Below are 21846 nucleotides of genomic sequence, written 5' to 3'. Positions count from 1 at the left end.
TCCCATGTCACTTTCCTCAACGTTGACCTCCATCTGTCCAATGGCCAGCTTCACACATCCGTCCACATCAAACCCACCAACAAGCAACAGTACCTCCATTAAGACAGCTGCCATCCATTCCATATCAAACAGTCCCTTCCCTACAGCTTAAGTCTTCGTGGCAAACGAATCAGCTCCATTCCTGAATCCCTGAACCATTACACCAACAACCTGAAAACAGCTTTCACATCCCGCAACTACTCTCCCGACATGGTACAGAAGCAAATAGCAAGAGCCACTTCCTCATCCCCTCAAACCCAGAACCTCTCACAGAAGAACCCCAAAAGTGCCCCACTTGTGACCGGATACTTTCCGGGACTGGATCAGACTCTGAATGTGGCTCTCCAGCAGGGATACGACTTCCTCAAATCCTGCTCTGAAATGAGATACATCCTTCATGAAATCCTCCCCACCTCACTAACAGTGTCTTTCCGCCGTCCACCTAACCTTCGTAACCTCTTGGTTCATCCCTATTAAATCCCCAAACCACCTTCCCTACCTTCTGGCTCCTACCCTTGTAACCGCCCCCAGTGTAAAACCTGTCCCATGCATCCTCCCACCATCACCTACTCCAGTCCTGTGACCCGGAAGGTGTCACGATCACAGGCAGAGCCATGTGTGAAAGCACCCACGTGATTTACCAACTGACCTGCCTACACTGTGACGCTTTCTATGTGGGAATGACCAGCAACAAACTGTCCATTCGCGTGAATGGACACAGGCAGACAGTGTTTGTTGGTAATGAGGATCAGCCTGTAGCTCAACATGCCTTGGTGCACGGCCAGCACATCTTGGCACGGTGTTACACCGTCCGGGTTATCTGGATACTTCCCACTGACACCAACCTATCAGAACTCTGGAGATAGGAACTTGCCCTTCAATATATTCTCTCTTCCCGTTACCCACCAGGCCTCAATCTCCACTAATTTCAAGTTGCCACCACTCGTACCTCACCTGTCATTCAACAACATCTTTGCCTCTGTACTTCCACCTCGACTGACATCTCTGCCCAACCTCTTTGTATTTACATACGTCTGCCCGTGTCTGTATATGTGTGTGTGTGTGCGTGTGGGGGGGGGGGGGGGGGCGCGCGCGCGCGCGCCTGTGTATAGCTGTCCCTTTTTCCCCCTAAGGTAAGTCTTTTCGCTCGCGGGATTGGAATGACTCCTTACCCTCTCCCTTAAAACCCACATCCTTTCGTCTTTCTCTCTCCTTCCCTCTTTCCAGATGAACCAACCGTGGGTTGCGAAAGCTTGATATTTGTGTGTGTGTTTGTGTGTTTTTTATTGTGTCTATCTACCAGCATTTTCTCATTTGGTAAGTCACAGCATCTTTTTTTAATATATTTTTCACATGTAGAATGTTTCTTTCTATTATATTCATATTATGTAAATGGATAGATAAAAAATCTACTCACCAAGCGGTGGCAGAGGAACGCACACACACATAAGGGTTTAGCTTTCACAAGGTTTTGAAGCCAGTGGCTTTCACTTCTGCACGAGAGTTGATAGGGAACAAAGAGGGGAGGAAAAGGACTGGGGAGGTATGGGAAAAGGGGTACAGTTCAGAAAAGTCACACAGAATCCTGAGTCAGGGGAGACTTAGAGGATGAGATAAGCAGGAAAGACTGATTGTTGGGGGCTGCACCAGACGAGATTTGAAAACATGAGCTTAAAGATGAGAGATAGGGTAATATGCAAGACAGAGATTACTACTAAAACATCATGCACAAGTTAATAAGAGGGAAAAGCTAAGTGCATTGTATGTAACAGAGGTGGGAGGGGGAATGGTGAAAAATAGACAGGTCAGAAAATGAAAGATGCAGAAAACTAATTGTTGTTGTTGTGGTCTTCAGTCCTGAGACTGGTTTGATGCAGCCCTCCATGCTACTCTATCCTGTGCAAGCTTCTTCATCTCCCAGTACTTACCGCAGCCCACATCCTTCTGAATCTGCTTAGTGTACTCATCTCTTGGTCTCCCTCTACGATTTTTACCTTCCATGCTGCCCTGCAGTACTAAATTGGTGATCCCTTGATGCCTCAGAACATGTCCTACCAACTGATCCCTTCTTCTAGTCAAGTTGTGCCACAAACTCCTCTTCTCCCCAATTCTATTCAATACCTCCTCATTAGTTATGTGATCTACCCATCTAATCTTCAGCATTCTTCTGTAGCACCACATTTCGAAAGCTTCCATTCTCTTCTTGTCTAAACTATTTATCGTCCATGTTTCACTTCCATACATGGCTACACTCCATACAAATACTTTCAGAAACGACTTCCTAGCATTTAAATCAATACTCGATGTTAACAAATTTCTCTTCTTCAGAAACGCTTTCCTTGCCATTGCCAGTCTACATTTTATATCCTCTCTACTTCGACCATCATCAGTTATTTTGCTCCCCAAATAGCAAAACTCCTTTACTACTTTAAGTGTCTCATTTCCTAATCTAATTCCTTCAGCATCACCCGACTTAATTCGACTACATTCCATTATCCTTGGTTTGCTTTTGTTGATGTTCATCTTATATCCTCCTTCCAAGACACTGTCCATTCCTTTCAACTGCTCTTCCAAGTCCTCTGCTGTTTCTGACAGAATTACAATGTCATCGGCAAACCTCAAAGTTTTTATTACTTCTCCATGGATTTTAATACCTACTCCGAACTTTTCTTTCGTTTCCTTTACTGCTTGCTCAATATACAGATTGAATAGCATCGGGGAGAGGCTACAACCCTGTCTCACTCCCTTCCCAACCACTGCTTCCCTTTCATGTCCCTCGACTCTTATAACTGCCATCTGCTTTCTGTACAAATTGTAAATAGCTTTTCGCTCCCTATATGGAGCGGAATATGGAGTGGAAAATGGTAGTCACTGTGAACAAATGCTGAGAGGGAAAAAATTAACATAAATTAAGGGCAAGTGAGTGGTGAGAAGCAAGGACATGTGGTAGTGCTAATTCCCACCCGTGGAATTCTGAGAAACTGGTGTCTGAGGGAAGAACCCAGATGGCATGTGTGGTGAAACAGGCACTGAGGTCAAGATTGTCATGTTGTACAACATGCTCTGCAACAAGATATTGTATGTTGCCTGTATACATCCTCTGCCTGTGTCCACTCATTCTGACTGGTAGACATGCCAATGTAAAAGGCCGAACAGTGTTTACATAACAGCTGGTACATGACGTATCATTTCACAGGTGGCTCTTTCTTTGATAAATATGTTTTGCCAGTTACTGGGCTGGAATAGGTGGTGGTAGAAGAGTGCACGGGACAAGTCTTGCAGTGGGGTTGGTGACACGGTAGGGAGATGGGTGCAGAAGGAGCACAGATAGGGTCTGACAAGGATACTGTAGTAACTGGGAGGGTGACCAAAAAACTATTCTACACTACTGGCCATTAAAATTGCTACACCATGAAGATGACGTGCTACAGACGCGAAATTTAACCGACAGGAAGAAGATGCTGTGCTATGCAAATGATTAGCTTTTCAGAGCATTCACACAAGGTTGGCACCGGTGGCGACACCTACAACGTGCTGACATGAGGAAAGTTTCCAACCGATTTCTCATACACAAACAGCAGTTGACCGGCGTTGCCTGGTGAAACGTTGTTGTGATGCCTCGTGTAAGGAGGAGAAATGCGTACCATCATGTTTCCGACTTTGATAATGGTGGATTTGTAGCCTATCATGATTGAGGTTTATCGTATCGTGACATTGCTGCTTGCGTTAGTTGAGATCCATTGACTGTTAGCAGAATATGTAACCAGTGGGTTCAGGAGGGTAATACGGAACGCCGTGCTGGATCCCAAAGGCCTCGTATCACTAGCTGTCGAGATGACACGCATCTTATCCACATGGCTGTAATGGATCATGCAGCCATGTCTCACTCCCTGAGTCAACAGATGGGGTCATTTGCAAGGCAACAACCATCTGCATGAACAGTTCGATGACATTTGCAGCAGCATGGACTATCAGCTCGGAGACCATGGCTGCGGTTACTCTTGACGCTGCATCACAGACAGGAGCGCCTGCGACGGTGTACTCAATGACGAACCTGGGTACACGAATGGCAAAACGTAATTTTTTCGGATGAATCCAGGTTCTGTTTACAGCATCATGATGGTTGCATCCGTGTTTGGTGACATCGCGGTGAACACACATTGGAAGCGTGTATTCGTCATTGCCATACTGGCGTATCATCCGGTGTGATGGTATGGAGTGCCCTTGGTTACACGTCTCGGTCACATCTTGTTCCCATTGACTGCACTTTGAACAGTGGACATTACATTTCAGATGTGTTACGACCTGTGGCTCTACCCTTCATTCGGTCCCTGCGAAACCCTACATTTCAGCAGGATAATGCATGACCACATGTTGCAGGTCCTGTACAGACCTTTCTGGATACAGAAAATGTTCGACTGCTGCCTTGGCCAGCACATTCTCCAGATCTCTCACCAATTGAAAATGTCTGGTCAATGGTGGGCGAGCAACTGGCTCGTCACAATAGGCCAGTCACTACTCGTGATGAACTGTGGTATCATGTTGAAGCTGCATGGGCAGATGTACCTGTACACGCCATCCAAGCTCTGTTTGACTCAATGCCCAGGCGTATCAAGGCCGTTGTTACGGCCAGAGTTGGTTGTTCTGGGTACTGACTTCTCAGAATCTATGCACCCAAATTGCATGAAAATTAATCGCATGTCAGTTCTAGTATAATATGTTTGTCCAATGAATACCCATTTATCATCTGCATATCTTCTTGTTGTAGCAATTTTAATGGCCAGTACTGTAGGTCTGGTGGGCAAAATCTCAGACAGAATCTCATTTTAGGGGATGATTTTAGGAAGTCATGGCACTAACGAAGTAGCTGATTAATACATTCAAGACCAGGATAATACTGGGTGACAAGTGGTGTGGACTGAAGTTGTTTTTTGGAGGGATCAGAAGTACCGGGATTGGATGTGGTGGCCCGGGAAATCTGCTTTTGAACTAGGTTGTTGGGATAATTACGTCCAGTGACGGGTGAAGTGAGAGTGTGGTGTATTGCTATAAAGAGTCTGCATCTGAACAAATACATTTGCTTCAACTGACAAGGTTGTATGAGAGGGAACGTTTAACATGAAAGGGATGGCAACTGTCAAAATGTAAGTACTGTTGTTTTTTAGAGATGTTTGATGTGGACGAAAGTGTGTGGCTGGCCTTCAGTGAAGATGAGATCAACATCAAGGAAAGTTGCATGGGATTCGGAATAGGACCATATGAAATTTAATTGAGAGAAGGTATTTAGTGATTCCAGGAATTTTAACAGATCAGCCTCACCATGTGTATATACGGCAAAGATGTCATCAATGTAGCTAAACCAAACCACGGGCTGAAGGCTTTTGGATCCCAGGAAAGCCCCTCCAAGCAACCCATGAAAATGCTGGAACAGGAAGGAGCCATCCTGGTTCCCATGGCTGTACCCCTGATCTGTTTGTATGTCTGCCTCTCAAAAGGGAAGTAATTGGAATGTATAAAGTTGATTAAGGTGAGCAAGAAGGATGTCATAGGTTTGGAATAAGGTGGGTATTGACTGAGGAAATGTCCAGTAGCACACAGACCATGTACATGGGGGATGTTGGTACAGGGGGAGAAACAAAACAAAGGTAGAATAATCCAAAGACTGAAAATTCACACTTTGACAGAAAGGCAGCAGCGGGCATGTGAAATGTGTAAAATAATTACAATGCCTAGAAATTTCAAATATTCAAAGAAAGAAGTCAATTTCTCAGAAGCAATGTGGGCAAAACTGGTAGTAGTTTCAGTATATAGTGAATCAAACTGACAAATTGTCTGTTGAAAATGATAGTCCAAATTAACTTTATAGGCAAGGAACAAGAACAAGAATAAGACATATATTACAGGATCTATGTGATATACCATAGTTATATTTCAGTTAAAAGGTGTAGTAAAATGGAGAAAAAGACAGTCAAAGGATATTTAGTAGAGTACAATCGAGATGAAAACTATAAAATATGAATAAAAGAAGAAAGTAAAATCATTCTTTGCAGAGATGTAACCTTTTAGGAAACAAGGTAAATATGATGATTACGTGGGATTGCCATTATATGATGCCAAGCACAAAAATCTCAGAACATTTTCAAAATAGGGAGAGGAAGAAACTTTTGAAGACTTTTCTTAAACCACTTTATGGGCAACTAAGAGATTCTCAAGATTAAAGAAACCATTACAGCTAAATGATTTTACCATGCTGCTAAAAATGTGTTAAACATAGGATTTTGAACACTAACACAAATTCAGTATCAACTGGAAAAAGCCTGTGGACATTGAAATGAAGTCACTGAAAGAAAATCAGACTTGAGAGTTGATTGGTTTACCAAATGGAGCAAAAGCCACACCTTGTGAATGAGTTTTTTTGAACAAATTTTAAATTAGGCGGTAGTGCTGGGAAGTATAAGGCATCTCTTGTCATTAAAGGACGTACTCAGTGTCATGGCACTGAATACACAAGACATTTAGTGTAGCAGCTAATTAATGCACTTTTCACTCAATGTTCAGTGCTGGTGCAGCTGAGAAAATGTGCATGCAGTCTGATGTATCTACTGCATTTCTGTACAGGATACTACAAGAAATGCTGAGTCACAGAAACACACAACAAAAAGACTGTCAGAAAATTAGCTTTCAGCCAACAAGGCCTCTGTCAAAAATAGACAACACACATACACACACACACACACACACACACACACACACACACACACACAAAGGTAATTCACACACACATGACCACATCCAGACAGCTGGAGCCGGATTTTTGACAAAGGCCTTGTTGGCCGAAAGCTAAGTTTCTGACAGCCTTTTTGTTGTGCCTTTCTGCGACTCAGCGTCTCCGCTATATGGTGAGTAGCAACTATTCTTTTCATAATACTGTTACTTTGTCTGCAGTCTCAAACAAAGTTTGTCCAAACAAGCTCCAAAACATTGCAGCATTTCATGTTTTTCTGTTATCAACAGTGTTTACAGCATGTGAATCAGAACCATTCTTGCACATTAATAACATTTATGAGAGAAAGCTTATTGTTACTCTTATGTTGATGATGGACTAGTTATCTATAGATCAACAAGATGATAAAAAAGTTAATTTTGAGGCAATTTCAAAGACAGCATCATACTATTCCAGTTTTGAAACTCAACTTTTTGAGGATGGTGCAATAAAAATAAGTCAGAAAGCATATGCAATAAATTTACTGAAATGGAAGTCTTGAGGAATGCAAACTTGTTGTGTCACATATGTTAAAAGAACCAGATTTAGAAAAAAAAAGTCATTGGAACAGATAAAAGTGATCCCCCTTATCACCATGAAGTAGGAGCTAAGATATATCTGATGACTGGAACAAGACTAATTTTGCCTGTAGTGTAATTTTTCAGGATTGCATGAGTCTGATTAATAATTAATGGTCCAAATACTAGCAGTAAAATATTAAGGTGCTATAGTAAGCAGACCCCCCCCCCCCCCCCCCATGAACCATGGACCTTGCCGTTGGTGGAGAGGCTTGCAAGCCTCCGCAATACAGATAGCCGCACTGTAGGTGCAACCACAACGGAGGGGTATCTGTTGAGAGGCCAGACAAACGTGTGGTTCCTGAAGAGGGGCAGCAGCCTTTTCAGTAGTTGCAAGGGCAACAGTCTGGATGATTGACTGATCTGGCCTTGTAACAATAACCAAAACGGCCTTGCTGTGCTGGTACTGCGAACGGCTGAAAGCAAGGGGAAATTACAGCCGTAATTTTTCCCGAGGGCATGCAGCTTTACTGTATGATTAAATGATGATGGCGTCCTCTTGGGTAAAATATTCCGGAGGTAAAATAGTCCCCAATTCGGATCTCCGGGCGGGGACTACTCAAGAGGATGTCGTTATCAGGAGAAAGAAAACTGGCGTTCTACGGATCGGAGCGTGGAATGTCAGATCCCTTAATCGAGCAGGTAGGTTAGAAAATTTAAAAAGGGAAATGGATAGGTTAAAGTTAGATATAGCGGGAATTAGTGCAGTTCGGTGGCAGGAGGAACAAGACTTCTGGTCAGGTGAATACAGGGTTATAAACACAAAATCAAATAGGGGTAATGCAGGAGTAGGTTTAATAATGAATAGGAAAATAGGAATGCGGGTAAGCTACTACAAACAGCATAGTGAACGCTTTATTGTGGCCAAGATAGATACGAAGCCCACACCTATCACAGTAGTACAAGTTTATATGCCAACTAGCTCTGCAGATGACGAAGAAATTGAAGAAATGTATGATGAAATAAAAGAAATTACTCAGATAGTGAAGGGAGACGAAAATTTAATAGTCATGGGTGACTGGAATTCGAGTGTAGGAAAAGGGAGAGAAGGAAACGTAGTAGGTGAATATGGATTGAGGCTAAGAAATGAAAGAGGAAGCCACCTGGTAGAATTTTGCACAGAGCACAACATAATCTTAGCTAACACTTGGTTTAAGAATCATGAAAGAAGGTTGTATACATGGAAGAACCCTGGAGATACTAAAAGGTATCAGATAGATTATATAATGGTAAGACAGAGATTTAGGAACCAGGTTTTAAATTGTAAGATATTTCCAGGGGCAGATGTGGACTCTGACCACAATCTATTGGTTATGAACTGTAGATTAAAACTGAAGAAATTGCAAAAAGGTGGGAATTTAAGGAGATGGGACCTGGATAAACTGACTAAACCAGAGGTTGTACAGAGTTTCAGGGAGAGCATAAGGGAACAATTGACAGGAATGGGGGTAAGAAATACAGTAGAAGAAGAATGGGTAGCTTTGAGGGATGAAGTAGTGAAGGCAGCAGAGGATCAAGTAGGTAAAAAGACGAGGGCTAGTAGAAATATTGAATTTAATTGATGAAAGGAGAAAATATAAAAATGCAGTAAATGAAGCAGGCAAAAAGGAATACAAACGTCTCAAAAATGAGATTGACAGGAAGTGCAAAATGGCTAAGCAGCGATGGCTAGAGGACAAATGTAAGGATGTAGAGGCTTATCTCACTAGGGGTAAGATAGATACTGCCTACAAGAAAATTAAAGAGACCTTTGGAGATAAGAGAATGACTTGTATGAATATCAAGAGCTCAGATGGAAACCCAGTTCTAAGCAAAGAAGGGAAAGCAGAAAGGTGGAAGGAGTATATAGAGGGTCTATACAAGGGCGATGTACTTGAGGACAATATTATGGAAATGGAAGAGGATGTAGATGAAGATGAAATGGGAGATACGATACTGCGTGAAGACTTTGACAGAGCACTGAAAGACCTGAGTCGAAACAAGGCTCCCGGAGTAGACAACATTCCATTGGAACTACTGACGGCCTTGGGAGAGCCAGTCCTGACAAAACTCTACCATCTAGTGAGCAAGATATATGAAACAGGTGAAATACCCTCAGACTTCAAGAAGAATATAATAATTCCAATCCCAAAGAAAGCAGATGTTGACAGATGTGAAAATTACCGAACTATCAGTTTAATAAGTCACAGCTGCAAAATACTAACACGAATTCTTTACAGACGAATGGAAAAACTAGTAGAAGCCAACCTCGGGGAAGATCAGTTTGGATTCCGTAGAAACACTGGAACATGTGAGGCAATACTGACCTTACGACTTATCTTAGAAGAAAGATTAAGGAAAGGCAAACTTATGTTTTTAGCATTTGTAGACTTAGAGAAAGCTTTTGACAATGTTGACTGGAATACTCTCAACCAAATTCTAATGGTGGCAGGGGTAAAATACAGGGAGCAAAAGGCTATTTACAATTTGTACAGAAACCAGATGGCAGTTATAAGAGTCGAGGGACATGAAAGGGGAGCAGTGGTTGGGAAGGGAGTAAGACAGGGTTGTAGCCTCTCCCCGATGTTGTTCAATCTGTATATTGAGCAAGCAGTAAAGGAAACAAAAGAAAAATTCGGAGTAGGTATTAAAATCCATGGAGAAGAAATAAAAACTTTGAGGTTCGCCGATGACATTGTAATTCTGTCAGAGACAGCAAAGGACTTGGAAGAGCAGTTGAATGGAATGGACAGTGTCTTGAAAGGAGGATATAAGATGAACATCAACAAAAGCAAAACAAGGATAATGGAATGTAGTCAAATTAAGTCGGGTGATGCTGAGGGAATTAGATTAGGAAATGAGACACTTAAAGTAGTAAAGGAGTTTTGCTATTTGGGGAGCAAAATAACTGATGATGGTCAAAGTAGAGAGGATATAAAATGTAGACTGGCAATGGCAAGGAAAGCGTTTCTGAAGAAGAGAAATTTGTTAACATCGAGTATAGATTTAAGTGTCAGGAAGTCATTTCTGAAAGTATTTGTATGGAGTGTAGCCATGTATGGAAGTGAAACACGGACGATAAATAGTTTGGACAAGAAGAGAATAGAAGCTTTCGAAATGTGGTGCTACAGAAGAATGCTGAAGATTAGATGGGTAGATCACATAACTAATGAGGAAGTATTGAATAGGACTGGGGAGAAGAGAAGTTTGTGGCACAACTTGACCAGAAGAAGGGATCGGTTGGTAGGACATGTCCTGAGGCATCAAGGGATCACCAATTTAGTATTGGAGGGCAGCATGGAGGGTAAAAATCGTAGAGGGAGACCAAGAGATGAATACACTAAGCAGATTCAGAAGGGTGTAGGTTGCAGTAGGTACTGGGAGATGAAGAAGCTTGCACAGGATAGAGTAGCATGGAGAGCTGCATCAAACCAGTCTCAGGACTGAAGACCACAACAACAACAGTAAGCAGATGACAACTATATTATGAAAACATATTACGAAAAAAATAGACTAATGCTCACCACATAGTGGAGGCATTGGGTCAAAGACAGGTAGAACTGAATAGACTGCTGTACATTTAGCTTTTGGACAAAAAAAAAATACTTCTTAGAAAACACCAATCTTAAATGTTTTGCAGTCTTTCCATTGGGCCTGTCAGTGACTCCTCTATGTGGTGAGTAGGTGGTAAGTTCCTATGGGACCAAACTGCTGAGGTCATTGGTCCCTGGTGACTAGCAAACTATACCTCTAGATAATATAATGTAACTGGATGGATAAAAAGTCTACTCACCAAGTGGCAGCAGGTGAACACACATATAAAAAATGTTTTACGTATGCAAGTTTTCAGAGCCAGTGGCTCCTCTTCTGGCAGTATGGTTGAAGGGGAAGGATTAGGGGTGAAGGAAAAGGACTGCAGTGGTTTAGAAAAAGTGGTAGAGTTTGGAAAAGTCACCCGGAACTCCAGGTCAGGGGAGAATTACTGGAATGGCGCTATTCCATCCCGAACTTTGGTGTACAATGACTGGCCACTCAACACCAGGAATTGTCACTGCACATACTGGTAGCATTATTTCATGGCGAAGTATATCTAAACCCGAAGAAAAGGGCACTGAACGTTCAATAAATTTCAACACAGGATCAATTACTGGCCATCATGACACAATATCTGACAAGACTAACCAAGAGAGTAAGTATAGTAGTAAAGTAAAGTAGAATGTAAGTACACACACACACACACACACACACACACACACAAACACACACCTACCTGTGCCCTACATTGTGCCAGCTCCAATTCACCAACTGTGTGTCCAGCTGACACAATGTAGGGCCACAGATGTGCCTGTGCATGTGTGTGTTTTGTGTGTAACTCATACTGTAGCTCCACAAGGGATTTATTCCAAAAGCTAGCAAGTTTTCTTTCTATTTTACAAGTGCCTTTCAATGACTCAACACTTCTGCTATACAGTGAATGGTCTCATTTACTCCTTAACTATTTACACGAGACCAAGAGTTATTTTTAAGTGGTAAAATTGGACTTAGTTAAAGGAACGATTTAATTTCACTTTAAATAAATAAAGGAAAGTGTTAGAGTTATACTGGCTTTCTAATTTAAAAAAATTACTCCTTGCTTTGACAAAAACTCTTTACAAGTAGTATGATTTAATACTCTCTGAAGTTAGTAGAAGTAGTGCAATTGTTTATGCAATTCTTATAACAGTGCTGCCTTATTTGCTCAAATAAAATTCTTTAAAGGAACTTTATCATCTTTACGAATTATAAGAACTCGTATCTACAAGGTCAGCAAAAATTCTGTTGGATCAAGCCACAAATAAAACTAGTGCAACCACATATATATAAATCATAATTTCTCCGCCTTGTCAATGCATATTATACACCAGGCCTGTTCACCGATCTGCTTGTGAGAGCTGGTTCGTACTCACATGTCAGTAGTCAGCAACTGTCTGGCTCATCGTGAGTAACAGTTGAGGAAAGGTGGGTACGGGAGTAGGAATCAGAACAAAAAGCTCATCAAGAAAAACTATTGCCAATGAGTCTATTCTACAGCAGCTTATGTTAGCTCTACGAAGATTACATTGATACAAAATGACAATAAAATTAAACTTACATTTCATTTTATTGACGAGACAAAAAATATGGGGCCTCTAAGTATGAACGTGGTATTTCTTATGACTTATGCAGCCACACGATGAACGTCATTTTTGGGTGAAGTTTAAATTGACAACTTGTATTTTGTGACTATTTTATTCACACATTAAATAAACATATAAACACAGGATGTCAATTAACATTACTTATTTTACTTTTCATTAAAACAGTGATGTCTGGTGCCAGTTTCTGAGCACTGCTAATCTCAGGATAAGATTTTAAATTGCAGTCTGTGAGTTAGCTTCTGTAGATTTCATTCTCTTCACTGCAGGCAAAAAACTGCTTGCACAAGTATGTAGGTCTAAACATCAATGTAATCATAGCTGCGTATTTGTGAAGTCATGGAAATTTATGTTGAGGAATATTTTTATACGAGTTTACAAGAATTACTTTCTTATGAAATTCAGCACCATGCAACTAACTGTCACACTATATGTTTATAATTGCTAACTGTAGCTAGATATTCTGCTCTGATGTCTTTTAAATTGATGTTGGTGTGTCTGACTTATGCTTTGCAGTTCCTAACACAGTCGTAATGCTGCCTTTCATTGATTTAAAAAGAGCTACTCTCCACTTTTAAGCACAGGGGCCATTAAACATATAAGCTTGTGCCTAAGACACAGTGAATTTAACACATGGTCATTCCTCCAAAGACACTGCACATTTTGCACTTCCCCTGCACTACATAATGATGCACGACAGCTCCATTTTACTGCACATGTTCACTATTCAGGAGGCAAGCAAGCATGAATATTTGTGTTAGTCTAGATGTCCTCTTAACAGACTTGTTATACGTGATCCTTTCTTTTAAAACCAAGTACACACTAAATATACAGAAACTGCCAATAATGACCATACAAATGCACCTGGATGAATACAGGAACGGGAATTTCTTATCTTTCTGTTACTGCACTAGGCTTATATGGTGCCACTGAGATGTATTACAAGTATGAAAAATTCCCACATTCTTGCTATTGCCTTCAGCTCTTAATAGCAAAATTGGGAGAGGCAGGGCTATTGAACAGAAACTTATAAATGAAAACCACATAAAGGTAAAAATTGTATAGTACAGAATACAGAGCGCAAAGCTTTCTAACAGATTAAATCAGAGTGCCACACTAGGGAAGACATTAAGATCTCTGTCTCTCCTGACTGGGCATAACGTTTTACCCTGTCAAAACAGTTCATTGTAGCATACATTTCACTGCTGAATAAATATTTCTTTCTCGTAGAAATGATTGTAGAATATTCACATTTTTGTGCTTTAAGATATAAATGAATTGAAGGTTGGCTCCCAGCTACAGCTGTGAAACAGTGAAATAAGTTGACACGCAATGTCTCCTAAATATGTGTGTGTGTGTGTGTGTGTGTGTGTGTGTGTGTGTGTGTTTTCATGAAATGTTTGTATAGTGTGAAAAACATCCCCTTACCTTATGAGAACTTCTGCGTGCATGGTGAAAAGCAGCAACTTGCTTTGAAGTTGGAGGTGTTTTTGAGGTGCACTACATTTAATAATTAAAAGTTATTCAGTTTCACAAATTTGTTCATATCCTACATTTTTTAAAGTAGTCTGCACTTTTTCTTTTACTACTTCACCTTCTCTTCCTGAGACTTAATTTAGAGATGGTGGCTTGTAACACAGTAAAGCACAAGAAGTATCTGGTCATTTATTTCATATTCTGGTTGCCATTACATCTATGGAGACGTAGCTAAATCAGCTATTCTGACTGCCATTAGTTTTAGGAAGATGTAGATAAATCATCTATATCTCTCTAGAGGTAATGACAGACAGAATATGAGGTAAATGAACAGATATATAGAAAAGTTTCATATCTACTACCGTGTTTTTGTACACAACTTAGACAAAGCTCTTCGAGGCAGTACTTTGTGATCAAGTGTATTTACAAAGCATCTAAAACAACTTCATTATGGTTTTATTGAGTCATTAATTTTTTCCTTCCCTTCTTATACAGTAATGAAAGTGTTATTGTTCACTCATAACACATTTCCACTTTACAGTTATGTAACTACTGATGTCACCGAACTGTGATTACCAACTTACATAATGTGTGATTTTATTGGTAGTGTGGTATATATTGTCACTGATTACGATAATTTTGGATAGCGTCTCATGATGATGCTAGCATGAGGCTGAAAATAGCAAAAATAAAGAACATTTAATTAAAATTGCAATTAGGACTCATTATACTGTATATTAAGTTAAGAAACTGAGCCCATAAACATGCAGACAGAATGGTCCCTTTAATAACTGGCAGAGTTCAGAAACTGAATTATTCCTTTCAAATGGGTGCTACAGACAAGGTCTACTAGTCTGTTGGTATTAGGATATAACAGTTATGTGGAAAGGATGACAGACTAAATCTTGTATATGATCTTGCAAGGAAAGAAGGTTAATTTTTTATGTTCCTCATTTTAACAAACCAGTTTAGCACACATTACATAACTTGTTTTCACCATGATTTTCATTACCTTTTAATGCTTATGAATGGTTTTTATTTTACCTCTCTTCTCATCACATATTTACTGCGTAGGTATCTCACCAGTTTTCCATTCCATATTCAACTCTATATACTTGCTCACTAATTAAGTACATAAGTGCAGCAAAACATCTTCTAAGTTGGTGGCAGTGATCATGAGGGAAGAGTGTGGGTGAAAACTGGTGCTGACACATAGCCTACTCCTCACGAACAGCACCAAGGAGGCTAACAATCTTAACTTTCCCATCTGACAGACAGATCACCATCAACAGTGTCACATGCCATCACTTCATGAGACACTGAGGAGAGGTTAGATATTTAAATCAGCACACTGGCACAGAGTCTGGTGATCAGGAACTTTACATTACCATCTCTTCTCCCTTTTGCTGGCAAAATACTGGCATTGAAATTTTTTTCCATTACCAGAATTTCAACCGGCTCACCCTTGGGTCAAGCACCACCACACAAGAATGCATTAGCGACATTGCCACACAGGTGGGTACATAGTTTTGATTGTGTCCATAAATAAAAATCTTTTAACAATCACAGCAAACACAGTCATCTCCATATGATGTGGTGTACTTTATGAAACTACAGATAACCTTTGCTTTATGAACAAAGTCAAGAATTATAAGGCTCTCATTTTAAAACAGAATTTCAGTAAATTGTACCTACAGTTGTATAAACAGTGAATCAGTGTAGATCCAAGTATAGAATGGATAATTGCTAAGATACATATGTAGTAAATGTGTGATGAAGGGAGGTAAAAATGAACAGGAAATATCTCTATGGGCAAGGTTAATAGGCTATTAAAGCATTTGTACAGTTATTGGTGCATTGGTTAAGATATTCACTGTCTGAGGAATTTTTCTGTCAATTAAGCATTACCTACAGAAAGTGGACATGTTGATGCTAGGGGAACCACATATGTCAAAAAGACAGAGATTAACTTTGTGGAGGTCTACTTAAGGTCTGTGTAATGACCAAGATCAAGAGGTATTCTTCTGGAAGATGTAAACAGCTCCTCCTCAAATGTGAGTGCAGAGGAAACTATGTCCAAAATGAGCCAGTTCTGATATTCCAAAATATTTTTCCATGTACTCAATAACATATTAACATATAACCAAGTTACCTCATTATCTGATTTACCTACATGTTTAATTGAGAAATTCAGAACTTGGGACATAAATGATATGAGTTATGATGAGGAGTGGTAACAGAGGTTATGGATAGACTTTCATCAGGGTATTAAGAAGTTTAAGATTAGATTAGATTAATACTTGTTCCATAGATCATGAATACGACACTTTGTAATGATGTGGAACATGTCAGGTTAATAAAAGATGTCTGTACAAGATAATACATTACACAAAATATTGCATGACACTAATGTTTAAGTTGTTGTTGTTGTTGCTGTTTTTGCCCCCCCCCCCCCTTAATTCTGCCAATGAGTAGAAGGAGTTGTCATCGAGAAATTCTTTTAATTTATTTTTAAATGTTAGTTGGCTATCTGTCAGGCTTTTGATGCTGTTTGGTAGGTGACCAAAGACTTTTGTGGCAGCATAATTTACCCCTTTCTGTGCCAAAGTCAGATTTAACCCTGCATAGTGAAGATCAACCTTTCTCCTGGTGTTATAGCTATGCACACTGCTATTACTTTTGAACTGGGTTGGATTATTAACAACAAATTTCATAAGTGAATATATATACTGTGAGGTTACTGTGAGGATCCCTAGATCCTTAAATAGATGTCTGCAGGATGACCGTGGGTGGGCTCCAGCAATTATTCTGATTACACATTTTTGAGCAATGAATACTTTTCTACTCAATGATGAATTACCCCAGAATATGATGCCATACAAAAGCAGTGATTGAAAGTAGGCATAGTAAGCTAATTTACTGAGATTCTTATCACCAAAATTTGCAATAACCCTAATAGCATACGTAGCTGAACGCAGACCTTTCAGCAGACCATCAATGTGTTGCTTCCAGTTTAACCTCTCATCAATGGACACACCTAAAAATTTTGAAAATTCTACCTTAGCTACAGACTTCTGTTCAAAGTCTATATTTATTACTGGAGTTGTGCCATATACTGTACGGAACTGTATATACTGTGTTTTATCAAAATTTAAAGAGAGTCCGTTTGCTGAGAACCACTTAATAATTTTGTGAAAAACATCATTTACAATTACATCACTTAGTTCTTGGTTTTTGGATGTTACTACTATACTTGTATCATCAGCAAAAAGAACTAACTTTGCATCTTTATCAATGTGGAATGGTAAGTCATTAATGTATATCAAGAACAGTAAAGGACCTAAGACCGAACCCTGTGGGACCCTGTACCTGATAGAGCCCCCCCCCCAGTTTGAGGAATCAGCTGACTGTGTGGCAATATGTACTGAAACATGGAACAAAGGTTGAAAGTGTTATTTCTCCTGTATCATCTGGACCCTCCAATCCACAGGGACATCACTACATTTAAAAATAAAGACTTCTCTCAAAATGTATGCTATCATCTCATACCATACCTGTCTTCCAAGTGCCCATCTTCCATCTCAGTCTCCTATAACCATTGTTTTAACCTACCACCAGGAGGTTTATGCTGTTTCTCTACTCCTTCCATGCATATCCCTCTACTTCTTTGCTCCTCCTCTCCTTTTCCTGACAAAATATGTTATTTTTTCTCTTACTCCTTATACATCTTGAACTTTCAGTCCATCTCATTGCCACAGGCCCACTCTAGTTCTATTTTAAATACACAAATAGTTTCTCCTCCTTTTCCTTAAATCTGCCCCCTTTGTTCTTTCTTGTCATATTTTGTGTAATGTCTTGACTCTCAACCCCGCCCCCACCCTCAAAAAAACACCATTGTCCTTCTCCTCCATTCAGCCTTCTCATCTGACCTATAATGTCTCTTCTTCCTCGTTTTGACCCCTTTGTTAACACAGTTTCCCCTAACACAAACCTATGCATTTCCATTAGGCCTTAATTATAGAAATTTCAATAATCATCACTGGTATTACCATGTTTCCATAAATTCTCAAAGTTCCCTCATCAAGTTCTTTGTATTCTGTCCAGAAGTAGAAGTGGAAGTAGAAGTTTGTCTCATAACATACAATTTCAAGCCATTGACTTAAGGTACAGAAGACTCATCAAAACACCAAAAACTGGTTTACAATTTTCCTTATAATACCAGTAATATAATATACAGTTCTGAATAATTACTTAACTAAGCAGTTAATAATTTTCCTTAAAAAGTAACAGACTTTTAACATTAACAGTGCTAAGTGCTTGCTCTCTCCTGCTCAAATTTTCAGGTTGTCATTTATGAATTCTTCTACTGAATAGTAACTTTTCTGCACTAGTTTTTCATATAAGGATTTATTCAGTGTTTCTAAATTTATGCTGAGCAATTCTCTTCCTTTCACTTTTTTATAAATTTTCATACCCATATAATGTGGAGTTTGAGCATAAAGTTTCAAACGGTGGGTGGCCAGCATAAAATTATTTTGCTTTCTGGTATTGTAATCATGTTGAAAATGATTTGCTACAAATAAATCAGGGTTACTGAGTACAAAGATAATCAGCTCATATATGTATAGTGAGGGAACACTTAATATCAACAGGAGTGGGCGACATGATTTTCTTCGCCCTACATTGTGCATATTTCTAATGATGGTTTTCTTAAATTTTAGTGTTCGACACATATGATTCGAGTTACCCCAAAATACAATTCCATCCCTTATTACTGACTCAAAGCAGCTGTAATATACTACTTTTCTTATGCCCATATTGGTAGCATTGTACAATATTCTCATTGCAACTACTAGGCTATTTAATTTATTTGGAAGGTACTGTATACGTGATCCCCATGATAGATTTTTATCTAGTTGCATTCCTAGGAATTTCACACAGCTAGCTTCCTGCAAATCCTGGTTTCTGTGTCTGACCTGAATATAATTTAATTTTGCTTGTTTTGTTTTAAACTGCATTAACTGAGTCTTTTCCATGTTTAACTTTAACCCATTTAAATCAAACCAGGTATCTAATTTTTCTAAAGTATTTAGAGCAGTTTGTGGAATTTGATCAGTACTGTTACTTTCAATGATTAAAGATGTGTCACTTGCAAATAAAACTGTGACACCCAATATTAAGTGGCAGGTAATTTATGTGAAACAAAAACAGTATGGGACGCAAGACAGAACCTTGGGGTACTCCATGTGAAATGGTTTTCCATTTCAAAGTATAAGTTCCTCTCTCTCATGTTATAACCACTCTTTGTCTTCAGCTGGTTAGATAGGACTTAAACCATTCTAATACTGTGCCCCTAATTCCATACTTTTCCAGTTTACAGTGTAGCAGGGAGTGATTCACACTATCAAAGGCTTTTTATAGGATACAAAAAATTCCTGTGGCATGCAGTGAGTTGTCTAGAGATGAACTAATTTTATCAACAAAATTATTTACAGCAGATACTGTGGTTTTGCCTGATTGAAACCCATACTGATTTTTTGAGATTATTTTAAATTTTTCTACGAAATTTTGAATTTGTATGGTGACTACCTTTTCACATATCTTTGATAGTGATGGAAGAAGAGAGACTGGGCGACAGTTTCCCATATGTTCTTTTGTGCCTTTTTTGAATAGTGGCTTAACTACTGCGTACTTCAGTGTGTTTGGAAAATAACCTTCTTGAAGGGACTGGTTAACTGTTGTAGCTAGTGGCTGTGCAATTATTTTAGGGACTGTTTTTAACACTTTTGTTGGTATCCCATCCCATCCTGCTGATGTTTTACATTTTAGTGATAGGATCACATTTTCTATATCTTTTACAGTATTTTTGGAAAAGTACTGAAAAATTCACCATCAAACTGCTCACTGTTGAAGAAATTTACTTTGTCTGGGTACTCTGCTACATTGACATCAGATTTGTTTAAATTTATAAAAAATTCATTAAATAATTCAAAAATCTGAGCAGGTTTTACAATAGTTTTATCCTCTATATTGATTTCAGAAATATCATGGCCTCTATCTGTGGCACCTGTTTCAGCTTTGATCACTGACCATAATGCTTGTGATTTGTTTTCACTATCCAATATAAATCTATTATTTGCCAGTTCTTTAGCTGCCTTTACAACATTTTTAAACATATTTTTGTAATCTTTTACATGGGCAACAAAATCAGGACATTTGCTATGTTTTAGTTCCCTATGTAGCTGTCTTTTTCTTGCACTTGAAATTTTTATTCCTTCAGTAATCCACTTTACTTTATTTCCTACATTTTTATGATGTACAGTAAGGGGAAAAGTTACATTAAAAACGTGTAGGCCAAGAAAGTAGCACAATTTTCAGAGCATGAAATACTATGATCTATAGCCCACTCCACCTTGTTTAATCTATGATAGAATAAGTTCATATTTTCTTTGCTGAACTGGCATTTGGTGTAGGTTTTTTTTCGAGCAAGGTTCTATTGTTTCTGGCAACTCTTTAAACAGAGCACAAGGATCAGAAAATTCTAAATTTGAATCGTATCAATGAATTTTGTTGAGTTATTGGCTTCACTTGCTAGATCTATGTTGAAATCAGTAGTTATTATGACTATTTTCTTGGTTTCTTTTTGAAGTTTTTGCAATAGACAGTGGAATTTCAAAAAAAGGTTTTATTATTTCTGTGCCTGGAATTCTATACACAGATAAGATTACAATATTTTGCCCTAACTCCAAGCAGCAGCTTTCAAATATACATTCTTCATTAAGGGAACTGAAATCGAGTCTTGCTATATATTCCACTGATCTTTCCACAAGTATGCACGATCCTCCTCAAGTTAAATTATTCCTACAAAAGCTGCTGGTAACATAAAAATTATCAATGTTATTTAAGATTTTGATACTATTCTTTGTAAGCCAGTGTTCATTCAAGCATACAACCTTGATATTTGGTATTTCTGACAAAATGATTTTCAAGTCATTAAGTTTTGTTTCTCTGCCATTTGTGTAGTTTGAACTTAACCCATTTATGTTCAATTGCATTACGAACGTGTTGTTACTTTTTTGAATATTCCTAATGGCATCTGTTTTGAAATGCTGTTTGTGTATTTTCGTTTCAACTTCATTATCACTTTTTACACTCCCATCTCAGCATACTAGTTTCCCTTATTAAGTATGATCTTACTGATACCACTATACATATTGCACAATGTTGCCGACCCTAACCTGTTTAGATGCAGTCCATCTTGTCCTACACATTAATCATTGATAAATTTATTCGAATCCACGATTTATGTCTCTGTGATTAATTAGTTTCATACGAAGTGTAAATCTATCAGTGCAACTTAGACTTTTTGCTCTCTTGAGCAACTTCTCTGACACATCCTTCTGTTTGTTTAAACTTGCTTTCCATCCTTCATGTGGCGCACTTCTCTTGATAAGTAATCTGACTAAACAGTCATTCTTTCCCCATTCCCTTGCAATTGAAGTATTTTTGTGGTGAAAACTTTAAATACAGCATCACTTGTATGCTTGACTAGATTTAATGAGTGCACTCTTTCTTTCTATCTACAATGACAATCCCACATTTATTGCAAGTTATGGAGCTTTCACTGGGGGATAAAAAATAAAAACAGTTCAAGGTGTTTCACAACAACTATAAATATAATGGAAATTTTTAGCAGGCAAGTTCACTCACAGGCTTTACCATTTAACCAAAGTTGTAACAATAATGATACTACATTAATTTGTGCTGACAATTCTAGAAGGAAAGGTATACAAATGTAGTCACTGGGCTAGTTCCTAAAGTGAAACATCTCTTTTGT

At 38.9% G+C, this 21846-nt stretch overlaps 1 protein-coding gene across 1 annotated transcript in view; it reads right to left on the bottom strand.

The window, feature by feature from the left end:
• The window catches only part of LOC126418518 (gastrula zinc finger protein XlCGF48.2-like), an 89331-nt gene that overhangs the window by 42654 nt on the left and 24831 nt on the right, over nt 1–21846 (bottom strand). The window lies entirely within an intron of this gene.

Source organism: Schistocerca serialis, chromosome 9, assembly GCF_023864345.2.
Source record: "Schistocerca serialis cubense isolate TAMUIC-IGC-003099 chromosome 9, iqSchSeri2.2, whole genome shotgun sequence".
In the NCBI taxonomy this organism is placed as follows: domain Eukaryota; kingdom Metazoa; phylum Arthropoda; class Insecta; order Orthoptera; family Acrididae; genus Schistocerca; species Schistocerca serialis.
Note: the sequence above shows the minus strand (reverse complement) of the source record. Positions and strands in the feature narration are given on the sequence as shown.